Raw genomic sequence first — 20,611 nt, forward strand, 5'->3', positions numbered from 1 at the left:
CAAGGACAGAATAGATAAGGTGAGAAGCTTTGAAGGAACCAGGTGTTTTGGGCAAAGCAACAAATCCTCTACATTTAAAAGTCACCTGAAGACAGAAGGTGCCCGGAGGGGCAAGGTCTTGGTGCCAGCTCACATGCAACCTCATTGTAGAGCCAAAAGCGACTCTGGAGTGGTTGTTCAGCACAGTGGTCTTTGGAGTTTGCCAGAGAGCCAGATGTGCCCTGCCACGGGGAAATTATCTTCTGCACCTTAGCATCTGGTTTCTGTAGCTGCCAGTGAAAGAATGGCACGGGCATATTGCACGGAGGGGCAGGTGGCACGTTGCAACGGCTTTTTCAAGTGATTACTAAGAAAAAAAGTATTGCGACAATTTTTGGCTGAAGCATTACAGATAAATGCTGTGAACAAGCTCTGTGAACGTGGCTCTGGGAATCGCTGAAATTAGCATTTATCGCTTGGTATTTCGGAGTGCTGGGGCAGAGGATTTCAGGAATGAAGGATTATTTGGCAATAAAACCCTTTTCCTGGTGCTATGTGCCTCAACAGGCAGCTCCCAAAATGAGCAGCCAGGCAGGCAGGCTATGAGTTATCGCATGCCCACTCACACCTACTTGTACTCAGAGGGGAGGACACCAGGATCCTGCTGACCCTCCTGCGAGGCTGGATATTTTGGAAATGAACGTAAGCACAAGCAAAGGGCTAGAAATATAAGACAAAATCCCAGCAATTCCTTATGCTTCATTCCAGGAATGAAAAGAAAATACTTTGGAGGCTTTTGCAAATCCAGCCTCTCCATTATCTGCCGAGACCAGATTATGACCTTCGTGATGTCCTCCCCTCGAGCAGGGCATTTTCCTGGTGAGAAAAGCAGTTTGTTGAGTGACCACAGGAGCAATGGCTCCGGAAGCAAATCCTCTGCTCGTGGGAGAGGGTTATCCATTGCGGATCCTTGTGGGGCAGAGGGTAGAGCCTCCTGGAGGCTCCCAGCCTGGGCCAGTGGGCCTCCAGCCTTTCCCCGGTGGCTGCTGCACCAGCATCTCACACAGCATCTCACACTATTGATCCCTCGTTGGTCTCTATGGCACTAAATAAAAGTAATGGGAAGATCTTAAGAAGAGAAGTCTGGAAAATTCGGGAACGCTTCATAAAACCCTGGCTTCTGTGACACCCATCTGCTCAGAGCACACATTAGCGGGTTGTTTCTTCTAAATTAAAAGCTGTGATAAACTCAGCTGCTCTCGGATCTGTCACCATCTTTCTCCTGCAGAATTAATTTGCTGAGATGAAAGGGGCTATTCCCAACTCTCAGATAACCGCTGCCCCAAGGCAGGGAGCTGCAGCCCACCCTGGTCTTTTTACAGAAAACCCATTTGGGCAAATGAAGGACAATGCTGAAAGCGGGCGGCAAGGAGGTGGCTACACAAAGGATCAGTAAAGGTTCATCCTGCAAACTGGGAGCTACTGGTATTAGGGCATAGAACTAGGGGACACTTTTCAGCTCGTTGGCGTTACCTGCTGCAGAGACAGCCCCAAAAGGGGCTGCAAGCTAGGCTGGGCAGGAAAGGTAAAACAATGCCCTAGATAACAGTCCTGGGGAAAACAAAGGACCAGATGTTTATTGGGGAGTAGCTTCTGGCCGGCTCCAGCCAGGCGGAGAACAGTTTACTCTTCTCAAGGCTAAATCTGAGATCAAAAGGAAGATCTCAAACATTAGAGGACCCCAGGGCCAAGCAAAGGCTTGGGGAGGAGGTGGCTGAGTGGCTACGGACACTTTTCTCTGGAAAAAAAAAAATCTCAGGAGGAGCTGCTTGCCTCGTTGGTGTGAGAGCCTGGCAAGCCTTTTTGTTGCAGAAGGTAAATACGTGCAGGAGACAGCAGCTCGGAGATGTGACCCCATGGACAAACCCTGCGTCTGCATCTTTATGATGAGCAAATGTCTTGGGAAAGAGTGGAGATGTACGTATTTGGTGAATTCGCCCACAAAAAGAATGGATTATTGGGTGGGATAAGCTAGCAGGTAAGATGGAAGCAACCTGGGTGCACTGAGGCCACATTTAATTGTCCAGCAAATTGATTTTCCTCCAAAAAATAAACGCTAATGCTCATCTGTATGCAACACCGTATTCTCTGCCTTTGGAGAAGGAAAGATGTCCTCACCTCTGCTGCCTCTGCTGGACCTCCCTCACCTTTTATTTTGCCCTGATGAGCTCTGTTGGGCCACACTTCGCCCTAGAAGAGAATCTGCTCAGAGAAGCCTGGACTTTCCCCATCTGAGCACAAATGGAGACCAGCAATAAGCTGACTTTCACGATCTTGGAGGTCTTTTCCAACCTTAATTATACTATGGTTCTGTGATTTAGCAGCAGACAACACTTCAAAGAGATGCTCACACCTCCCCTCCCTAAATAGGAAGCTCCTGAAAAAAAAACAATGAATTGCCAGGGAAAAAAAAAATAATAAAACATTTCAGAAAGTCTTTTTTAGGCTAAGGAGCTTTGAGTGGTGTCAGGCAAGATTTACAAAATTGACTTATAACTTGGGGTGTGCTGCCATGTAGTGCCATAATCAAGACTCCTTGAAGTGGCTTGGCTTCTGGACAAGATGGGGTGTTTCCCCTCTCTGAATTTGTTCCCCTTTATGGTGCCTTAGGCACGGTGAAAGAAGATGGCTTTTTGGACAACTGATGTGCTTGCTCAGTCAAAATCAGATGATGAAGTATGCAGAAAAGGACAAAATGACAGAAAACAAGGAGCCCTGGTTTTGTGCCAAAGCCTCCTGAAGCTACCAGGGGATGGCTTTGAATTTTGGTGCCATGGGAACTGAAGTGGTTAGTACATCATATCCCCTCCACTTTAAACCACAGGTGCCTCAGGACAGCAGGGTTTTTACATACCAAGCAGACTGCTTGGTGAGAGGCTTTGAGGTGGGAATGGCAGCCCTTCACTTTTCTGAGCATCCCAGAAATGGATCAAGGCTGTAAGGAATGTTAATGTATTTTATTGGACAAGACGCTAGAGCTGGAAACAGCTTGTCAGCTGCTGGGCACACGAACACTTCCAGGATAAAAGCAAAGACCTTAAAAGCTTTAAAAAAGTGCTTAGAAATAGTTCATTCATGCCAACACCACCTTAAATAAACCATCAAATGTAGCCAGACAAAAACTAGAAATATCCCTATAAAGCAATGAAGTTCAGTAAGTGTGGATCAGCTTTGGGCAAAGTATAGCTGGTTTGCTTGAAAGGCAAAAATTTTCCCTACAAAAACTTCCTAGACAGTGTACTAAATCCTTTTCTGTCTTTTTCTATCAAAACTTGAACATTTAATGAAAAGTTTGACTGATAATTAGCCAGGCTTGACCCGGGTGAACTGCTGGCCTAGGCAGCTTTTCTTTGATTCAGATTTCTAAAATTTTCTTAAAATATCACTATAGGAAATCCCTGTGGATGGCAGTGTCTTCTGGTTGCTGGGAGAACCTGAGCAACTCAGGATGAACGAAGAAGACCTCATGGCAGGAGAAATATGAATATCACGGATTATGAATGAACCCAAACTGGGGAATTCTAGCTCTGGAGCCTCATCCTGTTTTGTGTTTGATCCCATTCAGTGTCCAGGATCAGGCAGTTCCAAATCCAGATTTCTGAGAGTTTTGGTTAAAAATACAAGACAAAAGCCATGACAAAATAGGGTATTTCTCATTTTCTGTATTTTTTTCCTTCTTCTTGCTTTCCTACCTCCCTTCTTTAATGATATGAGCCATAAGGAAGATGAGAAGGTTTGGGGTGAACCTGCACAGCTGAAGTTCTTTAATCACTTATTACCCAGGGATTCCCTGCATGCTTTGTCTACCTGGAAGGCATTTAAAAAAATATTTTAGATGTTTCTGCTCAAGTGAGAGGCTGGATATTGCTTTGACATCCCTTATTCATATTTCAAATTTGCCTAACATCATGTTGGGCCAAGCTGGGGAGTTTCTTGTTGCGTGCCCTGTCACAGCACTTCTCCACCCAAAGGAAAAGGAGAATGTTACAAGCAAAGTCCATGGGGCGTGCTTCTTCTATTGCTATGCAAAAGACATTTCAAGTGAGGTTGACATCAAAGCGATGCCGTCAGCACTGAGCATAATGAGCGCCAATGAAGGACTGCCACAATTCATACATCAGGGTAGACAGAGAGACTGCAGAACAACGTTTCCCTCTCTTTGGTCTCCTTATTGTGGTGAGGTTCTTGTCAAAGACACAAAAACCCAGCCCCTTGGAATATCAGACATTTGTTTCAGTCATGGTGGCTGCCAGAAGATAATAGCCGTCAGTGTAAAATTACAAATCATTCTGCATAATGCTGTGCTGATTACCGTGAAAGCAATGGCAGTATTTGAATTTTACTCCTTTTTTCTTCCCCCCTTGCCTGTCTTTGTTGCCGTGCTGAGCTGAAGAGCACGATGTGGCAGTCTTGCTAAGGCAGCTTTCTGCAGGCGGCTTTGTGCGACCAGCCCGATGTTGCTCTCAAATTGCTCTTCTGCTGCTCAGCAGAAATGTTCTGCAGGTACTTTGGGGCAGGTGGGTGATCCTACTGCACATTGTCCCTGCAGAAAGCCTTTGTGGGTTCCTCCTTGAGTCTCCTTCATCAGCAATGTCCTACAGCTCTCCTTCCAGGTGGGAAGTGATTCTCTCCTTCCTTACAAGTCTGAGGACCTCTGGTATTTACCTTGTGTATTTCTTTGCTGTTGTGCCTACATTTCCTGCAAAACGTGAGCTACATTAGGATGAGCTTAGGTTAAACCGTGAAAACAGTGTGGTGATGTTTTTGCCCTAGGAAGGTGCTGGAAATATTGGTCAGGGGGCTTAGTAATGAGGGGTGCCTTGGAAGGGACTATTTTGTGGTGAGCAACTATCCAAAGGAAATCCTCTGCTGACAGAGGGGAATGTTTTCAGCCATAAAAAGGATCCCTATTTGCATGCATGTTTTCAAATATCTGGTCCCTCCCACGCAGGACCCTGCTCTGTGTACAGCTGAATCCACCTTCAGCTCACAGTCTCCAAAGCCCAGGTATTCACTGTAAATCAAACTTTCCATGTTTTAACCCATGGCAATGCTGTTTCCCCTCTTCCTGGCATCACAAACATTGCCAGCGGTGCCGTTTCAGAGAGCAGAGCAGAGCCCTTCATCTTCTTCTCAACACCCTCAGCTTTACTTAGGACAAGACACGCTCAGCTGCCATTTTCGGGTGATTCACGAGCCAGAAAAAGATCCTGGATGCTTCAGAGAAGGGATGCACGAAGCCCTCAGTCACTGTGAGTCACTTCTCTGCCAAATGCTAATTTTGCATCAGAAGCACGTTTCACTTGTATTTTGAGAGGAGGGTTGTTTTTTTTTTTTTTTCCTCCTTTCTGTCATTTGAGGACAAACCCTGCCCAGGAGATTCTGAGCACCCACAAGTCACGGAAAACTTGTGGATGCCAGAGCCTCTCATGTGGGATTTGGGACCAGATCTTCCTGGGGTGCATGTCAATGTAGACATCCTCATTTTAGGGAAGTAACTCAATCGAGTTTGTCATTGGTATGGTGGTCTAAGCAGGGTGTTCAGAAAGAATCAGGAAGGTGAATGGGCACATAGACAGCTGCAGGGAGGAGGATTTCTTGGGGGGTTGTGGAAAGCACACCTTTCTTTCCTTCTTTGGTCTATTTGCTGCCCTCTATCATTGTATTTAAAAATATCTTTTTTTTTCCCAGTGGCAGCAATAAGGAAGGCTGGTAGATTTTGTGGCATTTTCAGGACTTTTCGTCTTTGTTGATCTGTATATTTGATCTTGATTTTTAGTCATGTTCTTCCCCTTTTCTGTTCTTTAATTGTATCAGGGTAAACTGTGTGTTTATTAGCTGTCATAGTTAATACCTGTCATAGCTAATAGCTGTCATAGTTAATACCTGCCGACGATCTGGAGTTAAGAGGAAATGGAGCAGTTGGTACCATGTAAGCTTCATTTTTCCTTGCAGAGAAATCTTGGTAGGACTTGCTGGAGCCACATATGTTGTCATGGTTAAAAGATTAAATGCTGGCCCTGAAGACTCAATATTATGCAGTGAGGATGAAGCTTGCAGAAGGCATCCCTCCTCTGTGATGAGGTGAGTGAGGATGCAGGAGTTACAAGTCCCTGTTCCCCAGCAGACAGGGAACATGTGGGAGTTTCAGGTCTTTCTTCCTTTTCCATCTCATCAAAGAGCAGAGGTTTCTACCTAACCAAGGGTAAGAGTGGAGGTGACAGAGCAGCGACAACACAGAGACATACTGCGGGATGTCCTTGCTTAGCAGGGTAACATAAAGTAGCTTAGCTGGGAAACATAAACTGTAGGAAAGGTGTGGAAGGAGGCAGACAATAAAAAGAAGAAAGAAATGACGCAGAAGCCAAACCCCTCCTCTTTGGCCCCCTCCCACCATGTGCGTGATCACTGTACCCTCCCATGAACATTAAGAGCTGGTGAAACAGCCTGAAAAAAAAAAATAAAAAGCATGCTGTAGCCCCAGGGGGGGTAGAAAGAAAGTAGAGAGACAAACAATATCCCTCCTCCGGGAGATGTGGAACATAACTGGGCACGGGGAAACCTGGCTTGTGTCTCGTGTGAAAGATGCCCGAGCAGCATCTTCAGGATTTGGTTCCTGGGTGAGGGCTTCCGCGTGCAGCGGGTTCATTATTTATTTACAGCTGCAATTGTCTCCGCTTGATGCTCGCCTATCTGTGCTGTTGGAGCTTGCTAGCGAGAGATGGGAAAGCCCTGTTAAATCATTAAGCCTCCCCCCTGAAGTGCAGGCCGCGTGCTCTCAATCTGATAGAAACCGATACTGCAGTTTATCTCTGTCAGAAGCGCTGCGAACACTTAGTGTCTGTCTCTTAATCTCATTGTTTTCTTAAAATATCATGTCCTGGTGCTCTGCTGCTATTTCAGCACAAGGGGAAATACGGAGGGGAAACCGTGTTTACCCAGCCCGATCGCCTTCTGCAGCGAGGTGGCTGGGCAGGTGAGTGGGGAGCAGTGGGTGTTGTTTCACCTTGGTTTTGGTGTGGATTTTGGCTCTGTCTCCCCTAACGTCCTCGTAGGCAAGCTGACATAGTACGTGTTAGAGGAATGGATGGTGAGGTGGGTTGAAAACCATCTGAGTGGTCCAGAAGGTTGTGATCAGTGGCACAAAGTCTACCTGGGGGCAAGTGGTGTGCCCCAGGGAGTGGTACTGGGGCCAATGCTCTTCAACATCTCCCTTGTGCCACTTGAATGACAGCACAGGGTGCATCCACAATGAACGTGCAGGTAATACAAAACCGGGAGGAGCGGCTGGTACACCAGATGGGGCCTGGCTGCCATCCAAAGGGACCTGGCCAGGCTGGAGAGTTGGGCTCTCAGGATGTTTTGCACGGGGAAATGCAAGGTCCTGCCCCTGGGGAGGAACAACCCCAGGTACCCGTGTGTGCTGGAGGCCGGCTGGCTGCAAAATGGTTCTGCAGAGAAGAACCTGGAGATCCTGGTGGGCGCCAAATTGAACATGACCCAGCAACGCACCAAAGAAAGCCAGCGGTCTCTTGGGCTGCATTGGAAGTGTTGCCATCAGATGGAGGGAGCTGATCCTTCCCCTCTGCTCAGCACTGATGAGGCCACACCTGGAGTGCTGGGTCCAGTCCAGGGCTCCCCAGTACAAGGGAGACCTGGTCTTACTGGAGAGAGCTCTGCAGATCTTCAGAAGCCACCTGGATGTGGTTCTGGGCCAGCAGTTCTGGGTGGCCCTGCCTGTGCAGGGGCCTGGACCAGATGGCCTCCAGAGGTCCCTTCCCACCTCAACCTTTCTGTGATTCTCCAATACCCTTTCTGGCTTCTTTTTATTTATTTATTTATTTATTTTTTTTCAGCTGAGGAAGCCCTCTCTGTCTCACATGGCTTGTATTTATTCCAGGTGCTGTTTTTAGCTTGGTGTTTCCATCCACAGGGATGATCCATCATCAGCCAAGATTTTCAGTACAGGGAAAGTGAATCCTATGCCCAGAGCTTCAAAGACACTCAGCAACATGCACTACTTTTCACCAGGTGTTCCACTGCTCCTCCCCAAAGGGACAGTATCATGATCGTAATGTTCAGTGTTAATGTTCAGTAATGATCAGCAACACTGTGATTTTTTAATCCAGTAAACCACGGCTGTGTCATAGCACTTTGATAGTGGCAGGGTCCTCTGCTAGATCTTGCCTGTAAGGTATATCTCATTAGGGGAAGCCATTTGTATCCTACCATCTCCTGAACTGGCCAAACGTCCACGAGCCTATTGCTAGTCTGCTTTCTCTATTGAAAACATCCATTCCTGGAGGTGATGGCTGACGTTAGATCAATAAGACACGTAACCCACTCTCCTGGTGCTTCACGCGAACACTTGAGTAGCTTGTTAACAAGATCTGCTGGCACCGAGATCCCACAGTCCAGATGTTTTCCACCATCCAGAAATGGCAAAAAAAAATCTGCTGCCACGTACAGGGCTGGTCGATGTGTTAAGGGTTGAGGAGATGACCCCATGGTTGGCAGCTTTCTCTCCAGGATATTTCGTGACGTTAACCTGCAGCTGGTGAGGGTTTTCTCTCGAGCAGATCGTGCTTGCAAAGAGGACAAAACTTTGGGCTGTGGGTCCTCAGTGTGACGGGTCTGACCCACGTCCCCACGTCATCCTTTCTGTGTGTGTGTGCGTTGACACAGCGGGATGGAGAGCTGCAGTCTGCCTGCTGCAAAAATGAGGATAATACCTTTGACCCGCTGGCTCATGGACTGTAATTAGTTTACATCTGAAAAGCACGGTGACAGTGAAATATTTCATGTGTGTCTGTTCATAGAGGCACAGGCAGAGGTAAGGAGGGCGGCGATGCTGGAGGGAGAAGAGGAGGAATATAAAAGGATGGCAAAGATGAAGGCCAGGGATGCTCAAGGACAGAGACACAAGAAGCCAGGCTGATGACGGGGAAGAAGAGGCTGTGCTCCCAGGCAGCAAAAAGGGGAGCACTACGGAGAGAGGTGAAAAGAGCAGTAACGACAGGGAGATGGATCGAACGGGCAAGCCATGGACTGAAGGTGAAGGCACAAAAGGGCAAGGACAGATACATGCAGCTTTTGCAATGAGCAGCTGTGATTTATGTTCACTCCCTTTGTCACATCATCCTTCCCTGGCAGATGTCCTGCACGCAGCATCAGATGTGTATTTGGGGAGGGGAGAGAGGGGATTTTGAATAATCAGACTAACCCTGAGGTATGGAGCGTGCTTTGAGCAGCCTGTAAAACCTACCCGGGGAATTTTCATTAGAAATAAAATCTTGATTAAGTGATAGCTGGGTCCAGTTTTCACTTGCCTTTCCTCTCCTGCTTCACTCTTCTGGGGAAGCATTGCCTCGCTGTCCCCAAAGTTTGGAGGCTACACCATTAAATGCTGTTTCTTGATATTCCAGCCACCTCTCGGTCTTCCTTGAGACCACAGCAGCTCCCCTGCCACTGGGAGTTTACCAAGCTGGGTAAGATGCATTGGTCCCCATTTCCACCAGCAGCTTTTAGAGGAGTTTGTGTACCCTAAAAAGCTTGGAAACAGCTGCAAGGGAAGCTCAGCCTTCTCTTCTGTGCTTGGAAAGGGCTTCTCCACCCAGTTCTCTCCTACTTCCCCCTGGAGCCAAGAGCTTGCAGCAAGCTCTGGCCTGAGATGCCTTGTTAAGGGGATGGGAAAGAGTAAAACAGAGCCAGGGCAAAGAGAGTATCAAAGAACATTGATTTTATATCAATACATTGCACGTTTGCGTAAAGGAGAAATAAAATGTTTGGACATTTGGTTGCACTTCCAAAAACACATCAAAGTGAAAGCGCATAAATAGTTTTAAAAAAACAATGTGCATTAAATAATGTTTTCCTGCCAAAACTTGATGAAAAAAAGAAAAAGAAAGCATCAACTGAAGGGAAAGTGGAAAGCATTTTGATTGAAAAAATGTCAGCTAGCTTTCCTAGAAGCAACAACAAGCAGCAGTGATTGTGCTTGTACAAAATGGGCCCTTCTTCGCTGCGCAGAAGTTTGTTTTTATTTTTCCAGCTTCAGCTGGCTGATCACAGCTCACCTACATTTCCCACCAGAAAGCCAAATAAAACCCACACCCATCCAGGCTTGCCCATTGAACTCTCCAGAAAGCTTTGGGCCACAAAGAGGAGAAAAGGGGAAAACAAAACAAAACAAACAAACAAAAACCAACAGAAACAAAACACAACAGAGAGGTCCAGATCCTTAAAGACATGAAATAGCTCCGAGGACTGGGCTCTGCACTGCTGGTGATGTTTCCGTGATTGGAAGGGGATTTTCTAGGTGTTTTGGTTGCTGCAGGTTTAGTGGCTCGCGGAGAACTTCTAGGTCTTTTATTCACTAATCCTACACGAGCGTTGTGGGCTGACAGAGACATAATCCAGGCTCCTTCAATGAATCTCGTGGAGTTTGGTTCGTAGACGGAAAATGAATTAGGTTAAGCGGGGATTAGAGGAGATGCACCACATGCCTGCTTCGCCCCGCATGATCGTGATTGTTTATGTGTGAGCCGGGAAAAAAATGGTTTGGGGAAAAACGATTGTAAAAATTAACGGGTTTTCCAAACTGAACAAAAGGACTCATACAAAAGAAGCTCGAGGGGTTGGGAAGGCTTCCTCGAAATGGCAGTCCTGTGACACTGGACAGCCCTGGAAAGTCTACAGGAAAATATATTTGGGATGGAGCCAGCATCCATGGAGGTTTGATGGCCATGAATAGGCCGTGGATAAGGAACCAAAGCTTTGCTGAGCAAAGAAGGGGTGACAGGAGTGGATACCTTCCAAGCAAAAAGAAGGTTCGGGCGATGTTTTAAGAAATGCGGTCACTGAGGTGGCGGCCCCACGGGTTGTCCTCATTGACCCCAAGAGGCCAGATCCTGCCCGCAACACCCTGGGCTTCTTGCCGGTGGTGCTGGAGCCAGGCTTGCTGCTGCTTTTCTGGATTTTCTATTTTAAGCTGCTTCCGTCAGAGGTGCGGAGTCGGAAGTTGCCATGCCGACCGGGAAATTTCAGGCCCTAAAATAGTCAAAACTTGCTCCTGCGGCGTGCGAGCGTGCGTATGCTTCCCGAGAGGGAGGCGAGGAGCGAGCTGGTCGGATGCAGCTTGGCGTCGGGAGGCTGTGAGCATCCTTCCTTCGCGGGGGAAAAACGACCCCCTCGAGAAAGCATGTGCAGGGACGGCTTCCCTGTAGGATCCCAGCAAATTAAAGCAATGGTGGGCAATAGAGAGCAGCAGGTCCTAATAATCACTCTAAAGCATTAAAAAATCTTATTATTCTTGGGTTTACTGTTATTCTCGCTGTTATAGAGGTAGCCTGTGGAACCCAAGGAGGAATTGAGTCCTCAGCGTGAGACACGGAGAGCACTGGAAGGAAATTGGATGGTTTAGGAGGCAACGTGCATCTTTCAGGGAGGTGTTGAACCATGCTTGTGGGCTTCTTGGTCCATCGTGATGTAAAGGATTTGCAGCCGTGTGCTGAGATACCCGAGGGCTGGACTGCTGTATTTCCCCATGGAAATGCCCTTGCACAGCTTTCCAACCCAAATCGTCTGCTTCAGCTTTTCTCCCAGAGTGTGGCACCTCACTGTTCTCTGCTGCCTTTACTGCTGGCCTTTTTGTCAAATCCCAGGGCATGGGGGTTGTCTGACCCTTAACCATGCCACACTTTACAACAGCATCCTGTGGAAAGGCTGCATACACAGCTGCCCTGTGTGAGCATGTGTACGTGTCACTCTTAATTCAATCCAAGTTGACCAAAGATCCCTAAATGTGTGTTTTTTTCCTGGTCTTTTTTTTTTTCTTTTTTTTTTTTCTTAAAGTTATTTGAAACTGTGGTAACCTATAGGAGGGAGCCGCTGAAGAGATGCCCGAGGCATCAAGCCTGTGACACAGAGCTGGTTCAGGGGCCGTTTGGTCTCTCATGCATGCTCTGCTAAGGTTATTCCTCAGACTCGCAGAAGCATGAATGCAAAAGCTGCTTAGCCATCGCTGTACGAGGAGAAAATCAATTAGCTTCACATGCTCAGAGCCAGCCAATTCTCCTACCCTGAAGTGGGCTCAAGCAGCTCTGCAGCCACCAGAAACCAGACCCTGGGATGCTCCTCACTGTCACCAGCCTGGGTGGGGGCTCATCGAGCATTTGGACAAGGGGCAGGCTCACCTTTCACAACCTGGATTCTGCCTTTTTTTTATTCCCTCCTTCGCTGCTATTGTTTTCCCCTGCACGCCCCTCCAGCCAGTTGTGGCTCTGCGGTCCACGCTCACAAATGCAATTCTTCTGATGTATGAATATTTCACAACCGCTCCCTCCCCTGGAGACAGCGCCTGCCAAGGAAGCAGCCTCCGCGGGGATGGAAATCGTAGTGAATGACAATCTTAATGAAAGATCTCTTCTCCGAGGGCATCTCTGCGGAGGAGCACACACCGTCCTGCGAGAGCTCGCTGCTCACCAGGGCACGCCCCGCTCTCCGGTTTGGAAAAGACTTCTTGGTTTGTCTTTGGTGGGCGTACGGAGCAATGCCACTCCATCTTTTCCCAGGACACAGCGTTTTATTGGTTTGGAAATGCCTTGGGACGCTCTGGTCTGAGCTCCTCGTAAGACAGGTGGAAATATCCTCCCTACCGTGGACATACAACGGCATAGCCCCAAGCGTGGTGTTGTTCTTTGGGTCATTTTTTCCATCAGATAGTTCCCCCCATCACAACACGCACGAGCAACCAATAATCCAAGTGCACATCAAATCCATACAAAATCAAGTGTCGCAAAAATGCACGCATGGGGCTGTGTGTCCATGTGTCTCCATACCTCCACCCCTCTTCCCCATGCCAACCTCTCACCCGTCCCTTCCACGTCTGAGGACACCGAGGGGGACTGCCACCTACGTGACACGTTTTCACTGTCACTTGCCCCAGATTTTTCCGCTGAGCACAGCCCCTGGCTACACACCGGGTTTCTGCCCCCCATCCAAACTGGAATTATTCATGAGCATAAGCATCTCCAGCAGGACAACACAGCTGCCTCAGCCATCAGTATACGTATAGCTACGTGTAAATATCCCACTGCATGTATATAGCCGCCTTATAGATACCTTAGATACCTGATATTATATGTTGCAGACGCATCTCAGCTCTCCGAACAGCAAGCGCAGCACATGGCCGAGCAGGGCCAGGGTGCTGTCTGTCCCTCCGACAGTGGGTGGCACTATGTCACCAAAATAGCTCCGCTTCCACTGCTCCAATCTTCGCTTTTCATCTCGAAAGCAAGGTTAAGCGCAGGGGGATTCGCGCAGCCAGCTTCGGGCTGCCTCGAGGATGTTTTTCTAGGAAAATCAGAAATGGTAAAGTTGCTCTGAAGGCTGAGCCTGCTTTGTGTTGTGCTCTTCTCAGCCTTTTGTTTGTTTTAAGGACCAAGAAGCATCAATTAGAAAAAGTTGGGATGGCTCCTACTTTGTTGTCCTATTGTCTTGTAAAACACAGTCTAATTGCTTGTCCACTTTTTGAGGGCTGTACTAATTTGTGACACTCTCTCTCCTACAAACAACTTTTAAATACCTGTAGTGCCTGGGGCTCGGTGTGGTGGCTCAATCTTAATAACAAGAGATACGGAACTGGATTTACATCTGTTGCAATAATTTTTCTTTGCATTTCTCTTCTACTAGAGATGCGAGGGAGATAGCTGGGTCTGCCTTTCATCTGCTGTAGGACTTTCTTACAGGAGACTCGCCCTAATTAGCTCCCGTTGCAAAACTGCTGCTAATGTGAACTGACCACGAGAAAATAAAAATACAGGATCTCCTGGCATCTCAAAGCATCAACGTGTTTCAAGGTGGCCCAAGCACCAGAGCAGAAATAGTGTGCCGTATTGGGCATGTCCCAGAGCAGTTTCCAGTTTGGGTGAATCATTTCCAAGTGGTGCATTACACCAGGAGGTGTCAGTGTCTCCTGCCTCTGCTCTGGGTGCTTGTGAGAGGTTTAAGGTAGGAGCTGCTTAGGGTTCGCGGGCAACCCAGTTGAGGCTTGCAGTGGTGCTCAGTTGGATGGAAAGTTGTCCCTGCTTTAAGGAACAGGACCAGCTTTCAAATCCATGGAGCAAACCACGAATATATAGAGGCGAGGAGGGGAATTACCACGTCTGTTTGCTTCTTCAAATAGGACAGGGTTACAGCCATTTGGGCAAGTACTGCTTTTACCCTCAGTGAAAATGACCCTTAATGATGATGCTAGGAGCAAAACACCATGTGCTCACACATTTTTCAGGCAGCCTAAAAAATGTGGGACCCTGCTGCAGCCAGCGTAATGGAGGGGTTGTAAAAGAACAATACCTCATCTCCCTAGAGGGCTTTTTATCCAAGGGTCCTCTGCTCTCTGACACACCTTGCCCAGTTCAGGTTCCCCGAGGCAGATGAAGGTCTGAGCAAGGAAACTGGAGCACAAACAGGGGACAGGCTGTGCCCAGCCTGGCACGCCGGCTGCGTGGACACCGCCATCAGCAAGGATGTAAGTCATGCCTGGGAAACAGAAAGCAAACAAAGTGAGTCTGTGAGCTGCAAATGCTCACTGTCACACGACGGGGTCTGCACTAGCCCGGGCAACCAAGGGTTTGTGGTGGCCCTGCCTGTAATGGTGACGTGGGACCAGGCTTCCCTTGGCAGATACAGCGTCCCTGGGACCACAGAAACCTCACGTTTACCCTAGGGTGATGCAGGACCTATTTGTTCTTCTAGAAGATGTTTGGAAAAAGTTTATGGGAGAATGACCAAAAGACGTGGCCATGCCAGTGTTTGCCCTGCTCTTCTTCATTTTAAAGCAAACAACTCTGTGGATTTTATGCCAGCTCTTTATATTCTCTGGTCTGCATAAATCCGCCCAGCTTCAGACACCAGTGGGTGCACGTTTGCTCATGCTAGCTAGGGGCTGGCTTGGTCTGCTTGCTGGCAGCGATGCCACATGCCTCCGTGTAGCTCCAGCTAGGTTCGTTTTACCGGGACCAGATGGAGGCAAAAGGGGCTCTTGTCCTGGGGGAGATTTCTGGGTGTGGGAAAACACCAGTTTCCCTGAGACACGCTGCCTTTATGCATCCCAGCATTGCAACATCAGCCTCCGTGCTCCCTTCTGTGGAGGCGCTGGGGCACAGGGCTATGAAAACCATGCAGGCTGGACCTTCACCCTCTTCTGCACAGCATCTGCTCTGCTTGGGTGAACGGTGCTCAACAGCAAGGGAGTGCCAAGTGGCAACGTCCACTTCCGTGGGGTTTGCTATCAGAACGGTGCGGTTTTTATATTTGCTGGTAGAAAAGCCAAACTCTGCCCTTGCGGTGAAATCTGTGAGGTTTTATGGAAAATGAAGCGAGGCAACTGTGGCTCTGTCACCTGTGTTGGAGCTTGGGAGCCAGTTTCTCCTAAGATCAGCCTCACCGCTCCCCATCTTTCTTCCTCTAACAGGAGCAGCAGGCTCACTGCCCCACCTTTCCTTTCCCCGTATGCCCTACTTGCCACCTTTTGGGTGGCAACATTAAATTCTGCCTCTGCAGCTGCACAACGTCAAGCTTTGCCCAGACTCGTGCCTGTCCAGCGCCCACACAGGCTGCAAGGCTCAGAAATCCCCAAGGCTGAAGCCCTTGGCTCAGACCCATCCACCTGGCTTTTCTGCCCATCCATCGCCCCTCTTCATGCCAAGTGTGGACATTAAGTTCAACATGCAGGAGTCACAGCCCTGGCCCGAAGGACCATCCTCAAGATGCCCTTCGTTAAACGATTTCTGCCAGGGTCATTTATTGACAAGTGCTTTGCCCGGGCTGCATGGCACATGTTTTTTTTCTGAGCTGGATGCCTCGGTGGGACTGGCTGGAGGTCTCGCCCACAAGCCAGAGGCTCTCAGGAGAGGCTTTGGCTTTTCTCAAATTAGGCAGTTTCTGACTCACAGCCTTGTGCCTTGCTTTCAGATCGGGCAGAGAGATAGAGGAAGGATGGGTAAGGAGGCAGCCTGGTGCAGGTTTCATCCCAGGCTCTGCAAATTGCTTTAGTTAAATTGGAGATGTTGTTAGTGGGCTTTTGCCACGCAGCTCACGCCTGCTCTTCAGTTAACCCTTCCCTGGGAGCAGAAAATGAGAGGACTTCGTTTCCTCACCAGGACTGAAGCAGAGTGCTAGAGAGGTGAAACTTCTTATGTGTCGTGGGGTCCTGACAGTCAGGATGAGAGCAAGCAACTCGTATGGGATGCCGTGATGGCTCTACGTGCATCTAGGGGTCCTCCTGGTTTGTCCAGAAATGTTTCACCAAAATCTGAAACATTTCCACTAGCCTTTCCATCTGCAGGAAGCTCTGCGTGCAGGAGCCAGCTGCAGAGAGGGCTTAGGAAGGAGCCAGCAACAAGAAATTTGGTAAAACTGTCCCACTCCCCATCATGCCGGCTACTTAGTTGACAAAGTAGGCTATAAGCTCCCAGAAAATTATTTCTGAATACGCACAAAGCTAAAAGGCAGCTACTGTCTTCCTGCTGGCTTGAAGAGAACCAAGACTACAGCTAGACACCGGATGGCAACAGTTCATTAGAGACTTGGATTTCACTGAAACTATTTAGAAATAAAAGTTGCATTTGCTTCTAATGTGATGACAAGTGCATCAGGAGAAGCTGCTAAGATTTTTATTTTTTTTTTCACTTTTCAAATTGATTTATCTTCTGTTAATTAAATTCTAGTCATATGTTTAGGAATCCCCCTATTGCCCTTAAGGATTGCTTTCCACAGAGCCCCAGCCCTGGGGAGCGGCTCGGGGTCAGAATATTTCCCTGGTTGGAGTCAGAGCCGTGCAGCCTAAGCATGCGTGTATCCTCACATTAACCAACACATCCCATCGTGTTTATCCAGTTCAGTTTCTTGTGAAATACTCCTACCAGATTCTGTGTGTTTTCAGCCCAATTGCTCTGAATGCAATTATCCGATCTTGCTAAAACTGTTTAAATGCGATTAGCCAATATAATTATCCAATAATAGAGCTGGTCCAAAAATTAAAGTAGCAGAAAGAAGAGGGGAAAAAAAAAGAAAGCTGAGGCATTTGCAACAGATTTTTTTGGATTATTTTTCCTATTTGACAGTATGGGGAAAAAAACCTCTGAAGCAAGAAGAAGATTGTTTTCCTTGTGGAAAAAAAAAAACATACAAAAAAAACTATTTCTGCCATATCATCAGAATTCATTCCCCGAAAACAGCTTTCTGTCTGAAAATGCTGACCCAGGGAAGATTTTCTGCCATTTTCCATGTGCTCCTCTTTATCCACCTGAAGGCACACAGGAGATGGTGTGGCTTTGTTCCACATGAGCGGAATCAACAGTGATCAACGTCCCCCAGAGAAAAATGTGTCCAGAACCTGCTGGAACTGGCCGGTGGTGCTCTCCTGCCCCGGTGATCCGCCTTGTGCTCCTGGAGCAATCGTTTGGGGGTGACGAGGGAGCCTTGCTCCAGGTCTGTGGTCAAATGCCGTGCCGCAAGCAGCAGCATCTCGAAGGTTTGCATCCTGCTTTACTCAATATAATCCCTCCAAGAACACCCCGTGGTCAGTGCCTCGGTTTTCACTGAGAGGACCTGAGGTTGAGCACTACTGAACATCTCGGCCCCTTCATTTGAGTTTGGTTCTTGGCCATTTTCTTCACCTTGTGAGCAGGCACATTCAACCTCAGAGGCATCAAAGCACCACGACTCTCCCAGCTCAGGAAAGGAGGTTAGAAGCCAGCTGAACAAGTCGAGGCTTACTGCTGTGCATTCACTCTTCATTCTTCATTTGGCTAATTAAGCAAGAAACCCGGGTCGTAAATTAATATGATTAAAACAAATGAAGCAGTGTAGAGTACACCCTTAACTGTGCAGATCATAGGTCACTCCAATGTACTTGTTTGCTTAGCCCACTCTGGACAAAGTCCTTGCGGATTTTGAACATTTAATTGTCGACTCTTCATTTTTTACAGTTCATTGCTTGCAAGCCTCCCGAGGGCCAAACCCTGCCCCATCCTGCCCCAAGGGGGAATGAACTGAATCAACAAGAGTGATGTGCGTGCTGCTGAGGGTGGGACACGGCTGTGCCCACTCTGCACTTTGGATGGAGCAGAAGCAGCGGTGTTTCACCACGGAGGAACTTCCTACCTCGCAAGACCCATGTTACCGACCTCCTGTCCCCATCAGCTTCACGCCTTCAGCACAGGCTGGGTCTTGCAATTTGCCCCGAACCTCTCTCTGTCTCCAGCTGGGGGCAAGGCCAGTGTCCGTTCCCAGGGCTGGTGGCCGTGGTTTGTCCCCCTGCAGGTCCGGGGGCTGCTCCCCTTTCCTCCTGCTCAGTACCAGCTCACTGGGCACCATGCTCTGGTATACCAGCCAGCCACCACTTCCATCATTTCTTGCAGTGCTGGAAGTATCCGAGTGCTCCCTGCGTGGCCCCGTGGAGGAGAATTGATAAGAACTGAATCGCTTAAGTTTGGGGAGAGAAGTCAGGGAGACCAAAGCGACCTGCAGTCCCGTCCCCTTCAGCCACAAATACCCCGGCCACGCTGGGAGGAAAGCACTGTGAGGGTGTTGCAGGCACATCTCCGACCCCTTCGTTAGCTGGGCCCAGCTGCCCGTCTCCTTTCCTGCCTCGTTAGGAGCTCTGGCCCCTGCACAGGTAAGCCAGCATTCAGGGTGGATGCAGGGAAGGGCAAACCACCAAACACCAGTGTTTTTCTGTGCCCCAAGGGTGTGGGTGAGACCATGCATCTGCTGGCTTGAGGTGGATATTGTTACTGGAATTTGGGATTCCTTTCGGATTAAGCATCATGCAGCGCTCACAAGGCTCCACTTAGCTGACATGTCTGAGCTCTGCCTGAAAATCTGATTTCTCATTCATTACTTCTAAAGCTGTGTTTGTTTCTCCGTTCTTTTTTTGATTCTTTTTATCCCGGCCGGTTGTAACATGCACATCCCTGTTATGTTCTTTAGATGTACTGCTCTGTTTTTACTTGAACTAAACATTTCTTTGTGCTCTTTTCTCTCCTTCTCCCGGTACTGGCCCTTTCCCCAAATTCCTGGCACAGGCTGTTTGTTTTCTATGGTTTTGCTTCAGCTGAGCTTGGTTATTGAATGTCCTCTCTTCTTTCCAGAGAGACTCCTGCTCCAGACCATAGGCTGGTTTTCCAACACATTAAGTTTCCATGTCTTTCCTCCACTTTGACAAGATCCAGTTTTATCTTTCAAAAAAGTTGCAGTAACCTTTTACATCTCTTCTTCTGTCCCAGTTTCTAAGGATGCAAGGTGCTTTTAGTGGTGGTGTGTGTGGTACATATATGTCTTTCTCTCTACCTGCTGCTTCTTTCTTAGCTTGAAGCCATTGGCCAACGTTAATGGAGATGGACAGAGAGTTGGAGGGCTAAAAGACTTCAGGTCTGTGAATATGTGTGAATGAGCAGGCAAGGAAGATGTTCTGTGTTTTCTAACTAAAGGGCAGGAGAGGTATGTTTCTAACTATTGTGGCTGTGGGGGAAAAAGCTCAGAAATACGACCCACGGGCTCCAGATCCAAAGGTAAATGAAGAATGTTTTTTCTTTTAAACCCCACGCTTCTAAACTATAAAGTCTCATGATTTTGGAGGGGACAGAGTCATGGCTTTTAAGCAATTGGCTATGAAAGCAGTGATGTCGGAGTCTCCTGGCAGTCAAGAGCAGTCAACAGACCACCACCACCCCACGGGTGGTGATCACCACCCCTCTTCACCTCCTTATCTGTGCTGGTGCCTTGCCAAGCTGTTCCCAGTGGCAGGAGAGCGGCGCTTCCAGTCTGGAGCTCTGCTATTGCCTCCTCATCCATGGTACAGACCCAGGGAGAGGACATCAGGGACAAAGCGTATCAAAGAGCTGGATGGACTGGGTAACCTTGGGCAAGTCACTTTACCTCCCCATGACTCCACTTCTCTTCTCACCCCGCAGAAATTCCTGAAGGTAGGAATTTTCTCCATTGCTGTTCGTGCAGCACCTACCCCTACAGGTTGTGCTTTGCTTTTAGTAATAGTTGTGAGCACAGCAATCTCCTTCAAGGGCCACAGGATCAGCATCACCGTAGAGAGCAAAGAGAGAGCCTGTAGGAGGCATTTCTCGGGGATTTTGTTCCTTGGATGGGTGCCCCTTGGCTAGGATTTGTCTGGCAGGCACTTTTCCCAAACGGCTCCAAGGAGATGAAAACAGAGGTGGGGGAAAGGAAGGGAATAGAAGAGCGGGAGAAGAAGGAAGGCAGAAAGCAAAAGATGGCTCTCTCATCGGTCAGAACAGGTAGCTGCGGACTCGAGGTAAAATATTCCTGTCTGAAGACTGGAAAAGCTTCCCCAGTCCCAGCCTCCTGCGTGCACAGACCCCACGCAAGGAGCCAGCGTGGATTAGGGCATCACTGCCTGCTGCTGAGGAGCACAGCAGAAAACAGCCACGTTTGCTTCCTATGGGAGTTCAAGTCACTCCCTGTAACATCCAAAAGCTCAAGAAGAGCTTGTCCAGCGTGTGCATTCGCTCTCCTTCCTGACCAGATCTGG

At 48.4% G+C, this 20,611-nt stretch overlaps 1 long non-coding RNA gene across 5 annotated transcripts in view; it reads right to left on the bottom strand.

Moving 5' to 3' along the window:
- The window catches only part of LOC308192687, a 44,158-nt gene that overhangs the window by 13,740 nt on the left and 9,807 nt on the right, over positions 1 to 20,611 (bottom strand). For 4 of the 5 annotated variants that reach the window (XR_013949005.1, XR_013949006.1, XR_013949007.1 and 1 more), the window contains exons 4-5: positions 14,395 to 14,580; positions 13,171 to 13,392 (exon numbers count right to left, since the gene is read on the bottom strand). This is a non-coding gene — a long non-coding RNA (uncharacterized lncRNA). Of the gene's footprint in view, positions 1 to 85; positions 13,393 to 14,394; positions 14,581 to 20,611 lie in introns of all 5 variants that reach the window. The other variant, XR_013949009.1, reaches the window with a different exon arrangement.

The sequence above is a fragment of the Anser brachyrhynchus genome (genome assembly GCF_964034855.1).
Source record: "Anser brachyrhynchus genome assembly, chromosome: 3".
Lineage (NCBI taxonomy): Eukaryota > Metazoa > Chordata > Aves > Anseriformes > Anatidae > Anser > Anser brachyrhynchus.